Genomic DNA, 12,373 nt, shown 5'->3' with positions numbered 1-12,373 from the left:
CCAGGAGAGTATTTTCTAGACAATCCCTGGAGAGGTCCTTTGTGGATAGCTTTGTTGTGTTGGCGTTTTCCCCAATACATGCCTTTTTTCCCTGGCAGGGATGTTTCGTTCTATTTTTCTCCAGCCCGAGTCCGGATTTTTATCCGAAGTTTCCTCTGTTAGTCTTTCCATTGGATTTTCTTCCCTTTGGAATTCTTTTCCCAGTTTCAAGTTGTGGCCTGCTCACGCATTTTTTGTTTATTCCCCAATAAAGTCTCCAGGTTGGAGTCGTGACTTGTTCACGCTTTTCCTTTCTTCTCATCCCCCTGAGAGTCCCGTTAGAGTCTGTGTTCCTGGTGAGTGTATTACTCCTATGGATTGTCTTTTCTTTCGATATCTTTTCTTCTTTGTGGATTCATATTTCCCACAGAGTTGTCTTCTTTTGCATACATACATCTGCATCATGAGGTCTCTTAGGGACCAAAATTTGTCTCTTTGTTATTATTTAAGCCCATTCTACCATGTCGAGATGAAGATTTTAACCTTCACTTCTCCGGCTAGAATGACCTTAAATAGGGGCATCTGTAAGACCCAATTTTTGACCCTAAGATCCCTCATGGCATCATAGCATTGCATTGCATAAGCCTTAAGGATCATTGGACACCTTGCTTCTTTCCCTATGGGTGGGATCTTTTTCAGAGTGGTTCTTGATCACCAATCATGCTTGCATTTGTATATCATTGCTTTTCTTTTAATCACTAACCAAAAATGTACAAAAATATGTCATTAACCTTTGTTACTTGCAACTTAAGCAGTCATCAAGTCAAGGCAATTCAAGTGAATCCTTTGTGCAAGAGATGAGGTTTTCATTAAGATATGGATCACTTTATCATTGTATTAAGCTTATATGAGCTATGGGTTCATTTTGGAGCAAATTCATCAAGTGGCAAAGGCCCAAGTTCATCAGAACATTTTCAGGTCATCTAAGGACCAATACAAGTCAACTGCAAGTCAACTGAAGGCTTTGAGTGTGGGAAATGATCTGAGACATCCCATTCATATTCAAACAAGGCTTTTCCAAATCTATCATTGTATTGCATGAAGTTTCATCACATAATCATTTGCTCATTCATGAACATTTTGGAGGGAAAATGCCAAATTCAAATTTGGTGCATCATATGAACAAAATTCCAATTCCAACATGTGCATGAGATGATTTTAAGTGAATTTGATCCTCCACATGGTACTGTTCACGTTCAAATTTGCCATGCACCGCACAATCTTCCATTTTTGGTCATGCACCTTATGTTCACTAATTACAATTAGCCATTGCCTAATTAATTTTTCGGAGTGATTAACATGTCATATAAAGCCTTAATCATAACAGAATTGTTCATAACATCATATTCTAGATCTCAAATTTTTCTTTCCCTCCATTTTTGCTCTCAATTGAAACTTCAAATTTTTCCACATAGCACCTGAATTTTATTGGATATTCGTGTTCTCTGATCATCATTGAGTGCAGATCAAGCTCTTGATTGAAGAATTTGAGCCAGAATCAAGCACATCAAGCTCAAGAACATGAAGATGGAAGTTGAAATCTGAGCTAGATTCAAGCCATCTCAAGCTTCAATTCACGCACAAAGCTTCATAACATCAATATAGGAGCGAATCTGGAGATTGCTAAGCCTTGAATCCACTGTTTCCATTGACTTCTCTTCAAGAAGGTGAAATTTCGAATCTCATGATTCTCCCTTTTATTGACATGATTGTGTGTAGTTTTCACTGCTGAGCATGCTGATGTAAATAGAATTTGAAATGGTGAAGAATTGAATGAGATCTCTTGAATTAAAGTTTGAATGTCAAAAATGTTTTCATTCGATTCTCATTATTCATGGACTTTTAGCTGAAATTATTGGTAGATCCGTGCTCCTTGTTGAGTAAGCTTTCCAATGATGTATGATTTGCTGTACTTTGAAAAAAAATTGACGCATGTTACTGTAGCGCCACCGTCTTCATGAAGAAGACGGTGGAAACCACCGCGCCAACCGCCGTCTAGGGTTTACTGGTTCAGCTTCTGAATTTTCACTGTGCGCGCACCATTAACATCATAACCCTGCGTTCGAATCCGTCCTATGGCATTTTGATTCTTTTAATTCTTTTTTTTGTTGGCGCTTGCGTGTGCGCTCCATTGGCATATCCATTGGCCTAGGTTGCTTGACCGTGTCCACGCGTGCTATGACCATGCTGACTGGACGCCACATCAATTAATAGAACGACCGCATTTTGCTTGCTAGCGCCTTGAACCTGCATGTCTCCTGTTCGATTCTGGCTGGATGCATTTCCAATTTCATTATTCATTTCATATTATTTTCCATGTTTCACATTTTATTTCATTTTATTTCTTCCAAATTCAAAAAATCATAAAAAATAGAATATGCATCCAAATAATTCCAAACTTTATCCTACATGATCATGTGAACGTCTATTATTTTGTGGTGTTGATTTTCTGATTTTATCATTTTTGGTTTTTAATTGTATTGGATTATTTGAACATGTATGCAAATGTACCATGCTTCATTCAATCTTTTGTGAAATGCTCAATAATTGTCCAATTGCCATGAAATTTAACATCCTGATTCCTAACATGATACTTGATTTGTGAGATTTTGTTTGGCATTTTTAGCATATCCCTTTTCTGTTTTAAGCACATGATTGTATGGTGTGACAATGTGTGTCACACAATTTGATGTTGATCTTATTTATTTTCTTATACATGCCAATTGAGCTTTTCTGTTTACAATTTTTGGCATGATGATTGTGTTTGTCATGTTGTGTGCACATAAAAAATTCATGATTGTTTGATTCATTTCTGTTTTAATATGGAATTTTGATTCTTGATGTCCAATTTTGTGCTTTGTAATTGTCTTTGCCATATCTTGCTCATGTGATGATTTTTCTTAATGCTTTAGACTTGGTACTTTTTAGGACATGTTCTTACTTGATTAAATGTGCTTCATGTTGAATATTGGTTGTTGTTTTGACTTTTTGCTTTGCCTTTGACCCTAGTCTTTGCACTAGTGGTTTGTACTCACCATTTGAGCTTTGCATTTCAGGTTCAAGCAATTAATTCTAATGGATGATGTGATCTCCTTGCTTGAGATGCAATTTACTTTGTTTAACTAATTTTGATTGTGTTGTAGGTCCTTTGGTGGCTAACTCATTTGAGTGTTTGCTTCTTATGGCTTACATGTTGTACATATTGGGAATGTCTAATTGTTGTTATCTGTTGGTTGTTTGTCTGAATATCCTACTGATTGTTTAGCTTTTCATACAGGTACCTTAGCCGCTTAAGCCCATTACTTGAATTTTGCTTTGCTTGTGGTTGGTTTACCACTTAGGTAATCTCTCTAACTCCATGTAGTCTGGAAGCCCTGTCGTTTCTGTTTGGCAGGCATTTGGCTGAAGTCCTCCTTAAGAGGCAATGTCTTTGATTGTTTACTTTTGTGCCATGTACTTCAAGTCCTCCTAAGTGAAGAGGCAATTGGCAGATAGAAGGGATTTGCAATCAATGCCTTGCTATTCAGTTGAGTCTTTCATTATGCTCGCACTACGTGCTGATGCATTTGAATAAACACCCAAGATCATTGTATATAGAGTCAGTCATGTGGAATAGGGTCCCTCATTCTGGATCCCCACACCTTCTTTGATTTAAGCTCGCCCAGGCCAGGGTTAAGAGCTATGAGGTCTAATCCTCATCTCCCATTTCATCTACTCACCCTGACGGTCAATGTCAGTGGTTAAGAGTCTCAACACCCATAATAGTATTGGCTTGTTTGTCGAGGTTGATATGACCCCTTCACTAAAGCCCAACTTTGATTGAGCCTCTTGCTTGTGTATAAAGTGTGTTAATTGATGGTTGTGATTGATTGTGTTTGCTTTTGCATATTGTGTTTGCATATTGCTTTTGCATATTGTTTTGCATATTGTCTTTGCATTTGTTATTTGCTTTGTTTGAGGAGTCAGATGTAAGACCATTGATTGGCTATCTGTTTCCTGTTCCTTTTGGGGAGCTGGATATATGACCATTTATTGGCACTCCATTTCCTGTTATGTTTTCTTTATGGAGTCAGATGTAAGACCATTGATTGGCTATCTGTTTCCTATTTTGTTTCTTTTTGTGGAGTTAGATGTAAGACCATTGATTGGCTATCTGTGTCCCATGTTGCTTTGTGGAGTTGGACGTAAGACCATTTATTGGCACTCCGTTTCCCATTTCGTTTCGGAGTTGGATGTAAGACCATTTATTGGCAATCCATTTCCAGTTTTGTTTCTCCTTTGAGCTTGCTTATTTGTTTATGCTTTGTGCTGCTTAATTCCAAAGGAACTTCCTTGGATCATTTCTATGATCTTGAGAAAGCGACTCCTATTTGTGGCTTTGTCCCTTAACCCTTTCGTGCTTAACCTTGAACCTTGTTTTCATCCTTAACCCAAACCAGAAAACTTTGGTGCAAACATTTTCACTTGTTTTCAAAATTAGAAACCTAGGCCATATGCCTTTGACTTTTCAAACTTCTTTTCATAATACTCATTGTAAATGAACTCTAATTCATATTTTGACTTCATCTTTGTGAATAATTCTAATTGGTTAATTCAACCCACTCAATTGCTTTTGTGGCCCTTGTCCACTTCTTAATCAAGTTTTCATGCATTAGCCATAGATCTGAATTATCTTAGTGGTTGATGTGAATCTCACTGCATCCTTAGTGAGTTGATTGTAAGACTTCCATACTTATTATAGGGTTAACCCCTCACTAGTATGTTGAAGCCATCCTCACATGGTGGATTGTTGGTTCAGGTTGAGTGTTCTCCCTTTGACAATGAAAGACCATAAGGCTTTTGTTTAAAATCAATCCACTCATCTTTTGGAAATCTTTTAGCCGAACTACGAGGTTTTGATCCTGTAAAGGTACGTAGGCAATGGGTTCATCCATCGAAACACAAAAATAATAAACTCGTATATTCTTTTCTCACCTCTTCCCTCATGTTTGCACAATAAATATTTTCATAAACAATACCTTTTACAACAAGTTGTGAAAAGGGTTCCCTAGGAGTACCTAGGATGCATTGGGTGCCTAACACCTTCCCTTTGCATAATTACCCCCTTACCCAGATCTCTGTACCCCTTTTATTAGTTTTCCTTGTAAAACTTCTTAGGCTTTTGTTCGCTTTCTAGCCATTCCTTTGGATAAATAGAAGTGCGGTGGCGACTCTATCATTGTATGCTTTGCTTTTGATTTAGTCAATAAATCTAAAGGTAATGAATACACCGCTACAGATAGGTACTCTACGAAGCATGCTAAGGGACATGAGTGACCTAGATGGAATTTGCTCATCCTGCGTAACAGGATAAATGTCTATGGTCTCAATATTGAACTGGACAAGGATGACACGGTCTATGCGTTGTGTTCAATATAGACATAAGGGCAAAAAGGGTAATTATACACATAATTATTATCACAAAAGGATTTGTCAGATCACATGACATTTTCGTGTCTTGGGTAGCAATGATGTGTTGCTAGATACCGCTCACTGTTTATTATGTTAAATGCGTGATTTAATATAATTATCAACGTCGCGAAAACCTACAGAAACTAAGGAACACCGTAAGGTACGGTGCACTTAAGTGGAATACGAAATATGGTAAGGTACCACACGCTTAAGTGATTTTGGGCATATTTAAAGATATGGGCCAAAAGACACTTAAGTGGGCTTTTTAGCTTGAAGCCCACACAAGTGGTTCTATAAATAGAACCCTTGGGTAGAAGCATTGCCACTCTTGCATTCTGTTTCTCTCTCTCTCAATCAAAGCCTTCATTCATAGCAGCTAGCACTGAGATTGAAGGAATCCGTTCTTGTGGACTGAGTAGAGACGTTGTCATCGTTCAACGTTCGTGATCGCCACAAGAGGTAACGATTCTATCACTGATCATGCCCATTCGTAAGGATCACTAAATGGAGAAATTTTTAAATTCCGCTGCATCTTGGATGGCAATTCTCCTTCAGTAGCCACCTTTGAAATGACAGTCCTCTAAGGAGAAGGAGTTTAGGGCGTTGGAGAAGACTGGCTCTGAGCAGCTAGGACTGACTCCATCATGGCAGTCAGACAGGAAATCTCTTCCTTCAGGTCTCTGTTCTCTTGTTCAATATGCTCCATAATATTCAGATGATTGGCACGGGTGTTGTATCGATGAGTCAGCTTGGCTGAAGCACAGAAGAAACACCAATGGGACTTCTGGCGAAAGAGAAACCTGTTATGCAAATGATGCATGAAATGCAATGCTTGTTTATTTTTGTTTTCAAGGAACTTACTATATTATTTGCAAATATATATATATATATATATATATATATATATATATATATATATATATATATATATATATATATATATATATATACAATAATTGCAACAATTTGATATGACCAGAAAAATCTCTTTTATTTATATAATTGGAAGGATTACATTGAGTATAATTTAAGAAACCAAAACACAGAATACAAGAGAAAAGGATACTAGTCATCCTAAGGATCCCTAACAACAACTTCAGAAGACCTGGCTGCATGCGCGTACTTCCTTCGAATGCGACGAATCTCGGTCTCAAAAGAAGACTTCATTCGAGTCTTCTCGAGGACAAGCTGATCAACAATTTTCTTCCAAGCGACGGAAGGCTGAGGCATACTAGAGGAAGATGAAACCTCTGGATCTCTCTGTATCTTTGTCACTCGGTCCTCAAGTATCTCAATAAATGCATCTTTGTCCTTAGACTTAAGCTGCAACTCCTCATGCTTTCGGCACAAAGCATGGAAACACTCTTCCAACATATCCTTCTCTCGCTTCATCTTGGTGAGCGCGTCTTCCAACTCCTTTACATCTTGGTTAGGGAGAGTCAATGGCTCAGCCACAACCATAGACATAAGTCTTTCACAAGGATAAGGCATCTTCAACTCCAAAGCTCTCTTCTTCACCCAATGAGTGTAAGCTTCTAAAGCTACACAGTTGCGCGGACCAAGCTCGGATCTTCCTTTCCTATGCACATTATGCCAAGCATGCACAATCTTTTGCTTCAAATGTTAGGGATCTTTACCCTCCTGATAGAAAAGACCTTATAATAAAGTGTTATTAGGTTTGTCTCTCAAGGGGAACCCAAGTTTACGACGAGCCAAAGCAGGGTTGTAGTTAATTCCTCCTTGTGTACCAATGAGAGGCACATTAGAGAATTTACCACAACAATCAATAATCTCCAAACTGCTCAAAGAAGGATCATACCAAACTATATCATCATTAGTGAGAGACATAAGTCTCTGAGACAACCATAGACATTGTTTGTTCTCCACAAAAGCAGGTGTTTGAGGCAAGTGCGAAATAAATCGCTTGTACAGAAGATGAATGCAACAGAAAATCGTTCCACCACCTTTAGAATTCCTTAGATGCAAAGAAAAGTACATATCTCCTAACAGAGTAGGCATAGGATTCCCAATCAAGAAAATTCTAATGGCGTTAACATCAACAAAATCGTCAATGTTAGGGAACAAGGCTAGACCATAGATGAGCAACACAAAGACAGCTTCAAAAGCGTCTATACTACCGGCTTGAGCAAAGTCAGTAGCTTCCTTGATGAGGAACTCAGAAGTCAACCCAAATAATCCTCCTTTATTCACCTAATGAGGCTCTATCTCAAACTTCTTCAAGTGAAGAGCTTCAGTAATAAGATGAGATATGGGAATCTCTTCCAATCCACTAAAGGGCACTTTGTTAGAAACAGGTATTCCCAAGAGATGGGCATACTCCTCCAACGTAGGCACAAGCTGATAATCAGGAAAAGTGAAGCAATGGTAGAGAGGATCATAGAACTGAACCAACACACTCGAAGTCCCTCAACTACACCAACAGATAAGATAGGCAAAAGCTTCCCATGGCATTGTTTGAAGTCCAAAGGATCTAATACAAAAGATGCTAGCTTCCTTAACTCTTTCAAGTCGGGATCAATCATCCATTTTGGTGGATTATGGTTTTCACCTTATCAACACCCAAGTTCCATCGATATTGATAAGACTTGATTGGCTCAACCAAGAATCAAGGGTTTGTTGTGAGTCACGAGCATGGAGTCTGGCTAAGAACCATCCCAAAGGAGTGAACTAAGGATAAAACCTGTAGATCATGTTCTAAAAGGTTCCCAGAGTCTTAATTCCATCTATCGGATATTACATGTTAGGATGACTGATTTATCAACCCATAATATTCTCAAGAGAACCTCGTCTGAGTGTAGTATTGTGTAACAACTGTTATCAAGTCTACACTTGAATAGTCTCTACACTACGTCCTAAATAGGCCAAGAGGGGTTAAATGTTCTACAATCCTCAGCTTCTCGGACCCCAAATTAGAGATAGTAATGCCTAATCACAAATACTTGTGTGGCATTCCTAAATCCAAAAGGGTCTCCACTTAGTAGATGGGTCTCAAGCCAACTTGTTAAGGACTACTCCACACAAGTCGAACATGACTATACCATCCTCCTATCTTAGTTACACTCAAGTTCGGGTTAGAACTTATCTCACCGCTCAGAGATCACGAAGCACAACAAGCAGATTATATCACACAAACAAATATACAAACATCAAATATACAATTATATACATACAAGAAAGTAGGCTAAACCCACTGGAGACTACTCCCCAGTAGAGTCGCCACTTAATTTCTGTGGCGGTAAATTGATGATCATCAAGCTATGGATAAGCTAGACGTCAACATAACAAGAGTCGCCACCGCACTTTTATTATTTCCAAGGGAAAAGGGAAAATTACGAACAAAACCCAAAAGATAAAAAGTTTTCAAATCAAAACTAATAAAATGCCAGAGATTTACGGTAAGGGGGTTGGTTACACAGAGGGAAGGTGTTAGCACCCAAAGTGTCCTAGGTACTCCTAGGGAGCCCTTTCTTGTGTGCATATGTGTTTTTGTACAAATGATGGTTGCAAACAAATAGAATGGGGGGATGAGAAAAGAATACATTAATTATATTTTTGTGTTTGACAAGACTATCGGACTTGTGCCTACGTACCAACATAAAAATGAGGGATTAAAACCTCGTAGTTCGTGGTAACAATTTCAAAGTGGATGCATTGGTTTTAACAAAACTTTAAGTTTTGAAAGGCACAAGGGCCTAAAAAAGATTTGAATAAGTGTTAGTTCTTTTTGGCTTTTGAAATTTTAAGTCAAGTATGGTTAAGTTCATTTACAAAGTTTGATTTAAGAAAATGAGTTTAAAAAAGCAATGGCATAAGGCCAAAGTTTCTAACTTGCGAAATGGTCAAAGTTTAGAAAAAAACAAGCACAAGCAAAGAAGTTTTTTTAAAAAGGAGGGAGAGATTTTGAAATTAAAGAAATGGGGAGGAGATGGAGAGACTAATCCTAAGCATAAATTTAAAAGTTAAGATTTGAAAAGATCTAACTAATGAGCTGCAATCCAATAGACAAGAATGTCATATAGAAACCCAAATTTACCTTGGACTTTAGAATCACACAACAATCAATATACAAATAGCAAGTTGAAGAGCGAGGCATCAAATAAAGATAGCCACATCCAAGCTTGACAACTCCATGATCTTCTTCAAGTTTTGCCCATGTAGCAGATGATTTCAAAGGATGGCATAAGTCACAGGTTCAAAATAAAAGCTTCTTAATGATCATGTTGCAGATGAAGTTAAATGGATCTTCAATGATGTATCAGATGAAGTTTCAATCCATAAGCATTTGGTTTCATGAAGTTGGCATTGTCCAAGTCCTTTTCAAAGGGAGTGTTTCCTAAATTCTAAGTCCAATTGTCTCAGATCAAACCAACAGTCCAGACAAAATGTTTTTTAGAGTTTCTGTTCTTATTATGTACATTAATGGTCAAAGACCATATAAACAAACATAATATACATAAACACAATATGTCACAACATATGGTCCAAGTGGACAAAGTGAAAATGACATTAACATAAACAACTTGAATAATATGAATAATGGAAAATCAATAAAGCTTAAGAACTAAAGTGCATTAAAAGTAAATGGCTTGAAATTAAATGTTAGTTGTTAGTTGATTATAAGTTAGTATTGCTTTTGATTTTGGTTTGTTTAAGTCATTCTTTGGAGAACACTCAACATACTTATCACAAGCATAGATCCTTGAACCAAGACATCTTCCAAAGGATGGAAAAAAGGCCAAGTTTCCATACAATACCATGAAAGAGGGGAGATTTACAATCTCACTAACTAGAATTCTTATCCTTTTTATGTCGAAATTTAGCGCTATGTTAAGCAATCGTAATTGGACTTATGTAGAAGTCACAACTATTTAAGGCCGGACAATAGAATTTTGGTGTTAATGCATTTTAGAGACATAGTATGATGAACTATACTCATGAAACATACCACACACAAAAAGAATATGCAAAATGGGGGGCCTAATCTCATCCATACTTATGTTGATTTTGCAATCAACTAGCCTTAGGATATAAAGATATTATAGGTCAATGACATGAATGCATAAAGAAGGCGAATAAGATGAAGAGGGAGAGGGAATAGATCAAACACAAATTGGACAAAGGAGGACTTTTACCAAGTTAAGATCATTCATTCATTTCGGGAGATGGAATGTACATTCCATCAATCCCCTAAATCCAATGATCTTAACCTAGCAAAGTCAAATCAACCTTGACCAAGGCCCAACAACACAAGTCAAACTCACAAAGTCAATTAATATGGCTCTACACAATTTATTTGGCATTTAATCAATTAAATATAATAAAAATAATGTATTCAATTAAATATGGTTGGTCAATTTTCTAAAACCTCGTCAAAACACCAAAGAAATGGCCATGAGATTTATCATAGGTCAAACAAGGTCAAAGGACCTTGGAGAATTTTTTTTAGAATTTTTGGAAACTTAAAATCATCTTTAAACAATTAAAAATATTTACAAAATCAATTAAATCAGGAAAAATATTAATAATGATCCAAAAAATAATTTTAATTCAGAAAATGAAAGAGGATTTTATTTAAATTTTTTTTTGGTGAAACTCTCATATTTTTGTGATCAATATTAAATTTAATATAAATTAATGAAAATAAGAGAAATAAAATGAAAATTCAGATAATCAAAAAAACGTGGACCACTTGATCTCCCTCATTAATTGAGGTGGAAGATCAAGTGGTGAGAAATGCATGTTCCATGGTACACGCTAGTCAGCGCTCCACACGTTGGGTAATCACAAGCAATGTCCCTAATTAAAACATTTTGAATCAATTCAATGGCTCAGAACACATCTAGCGCATCGCCGGAGCCAAGTGTCGGTCATCTTCTCCGATGACCCTGGTCGGACTGGTTATTTCATCGCTATAACATAAATGAAATAGGAGGACATGATCTTAAAGAAAAAATGGCATAGATAACGAATATCACCTAAATTTAACCTAACTCCAAATATATAGAGAGATACATGGAGTTGAATTTTGAGGTGTATGAACTGAGTTGCTTCGATTTGTCCTCAAAGCAACTCAATCTTCTTGCCTACATTGGTAGGACTTCAGACAACCAAGGATCCAAGAGAATTGATGAGGATTGAGAGAGAATCAAAGAGAAGAAAAATCTGGAAAAATACCTTCAATGTTGTGCAGAAATGGATCTCTCTTGCTTCAAATCGTGCTTGATATTGCTTATGGAGCTTACAGAAGTAGATTGGTAATGGTGCAAAGCTTTGGATCCTGGAGTATTTGAATCTCCAAAAGGTGAGATTCAAACTCAAATTTCAAGTGAAATTTATCAGGTTTTCCTTTTAATGGTGTGGGTTTCAATGGTTGGACGCAAACTTGGCATGCAAGGTCCTTGAAACTGAAGCAATGAACCTATATTTATAGCAAATGGTAAGTGTTATTTGCACACTTGAAATTGCTTCCAAATTTGGCAATGTGAATGGCACGCGTGCATGGGCATGTACAGGCCCATGAAGCATCTCAAATAGATCCATAATCAAATGAATTGAAGTTTGAATGAAGATTGCAATGCAAGGAAAAGATGTTTGGATTTTTGAAGCATGATTCTTGCCAACTGATACAGCCCTGTTCAAGCTATGCTCAGACCCCTCAAAATTTGTCCAAAATGAATGAATTTGGACTCTTTGGAAAGGTTAGATCAAGAGGAATAACTTTTATGTTGAACACTTTTCCATTTGGAACTGGTATCATGGTAAATTTTGAGGTGTAAGTTTGGAAACTTCAACATGTCAAAATATTTTCTAAGTGTCAAGCCATATGTTCAATTATTCTATCTTGGCTAACTTTTTATGTGAG

Source organism: Lathyrus oleraceus, chromosome 3, assembly GCF_024323335.1.
Source record: "Lathyrus oleraceus cultivar Zhongwan6 chromosome 3, CAAS_Psat_ZW6_1.0, whole genome shotgun sequence".
Taxonomy (NCBI): Eukaryota; Viridiplantae; Streptophyta; class Magnoliopsida; order Fabales; family Fabaceae; genus Lathyrus; species Lathyrus oleraceus.
Note: the sequence above shows the minus strand (reverse complement) of the source record.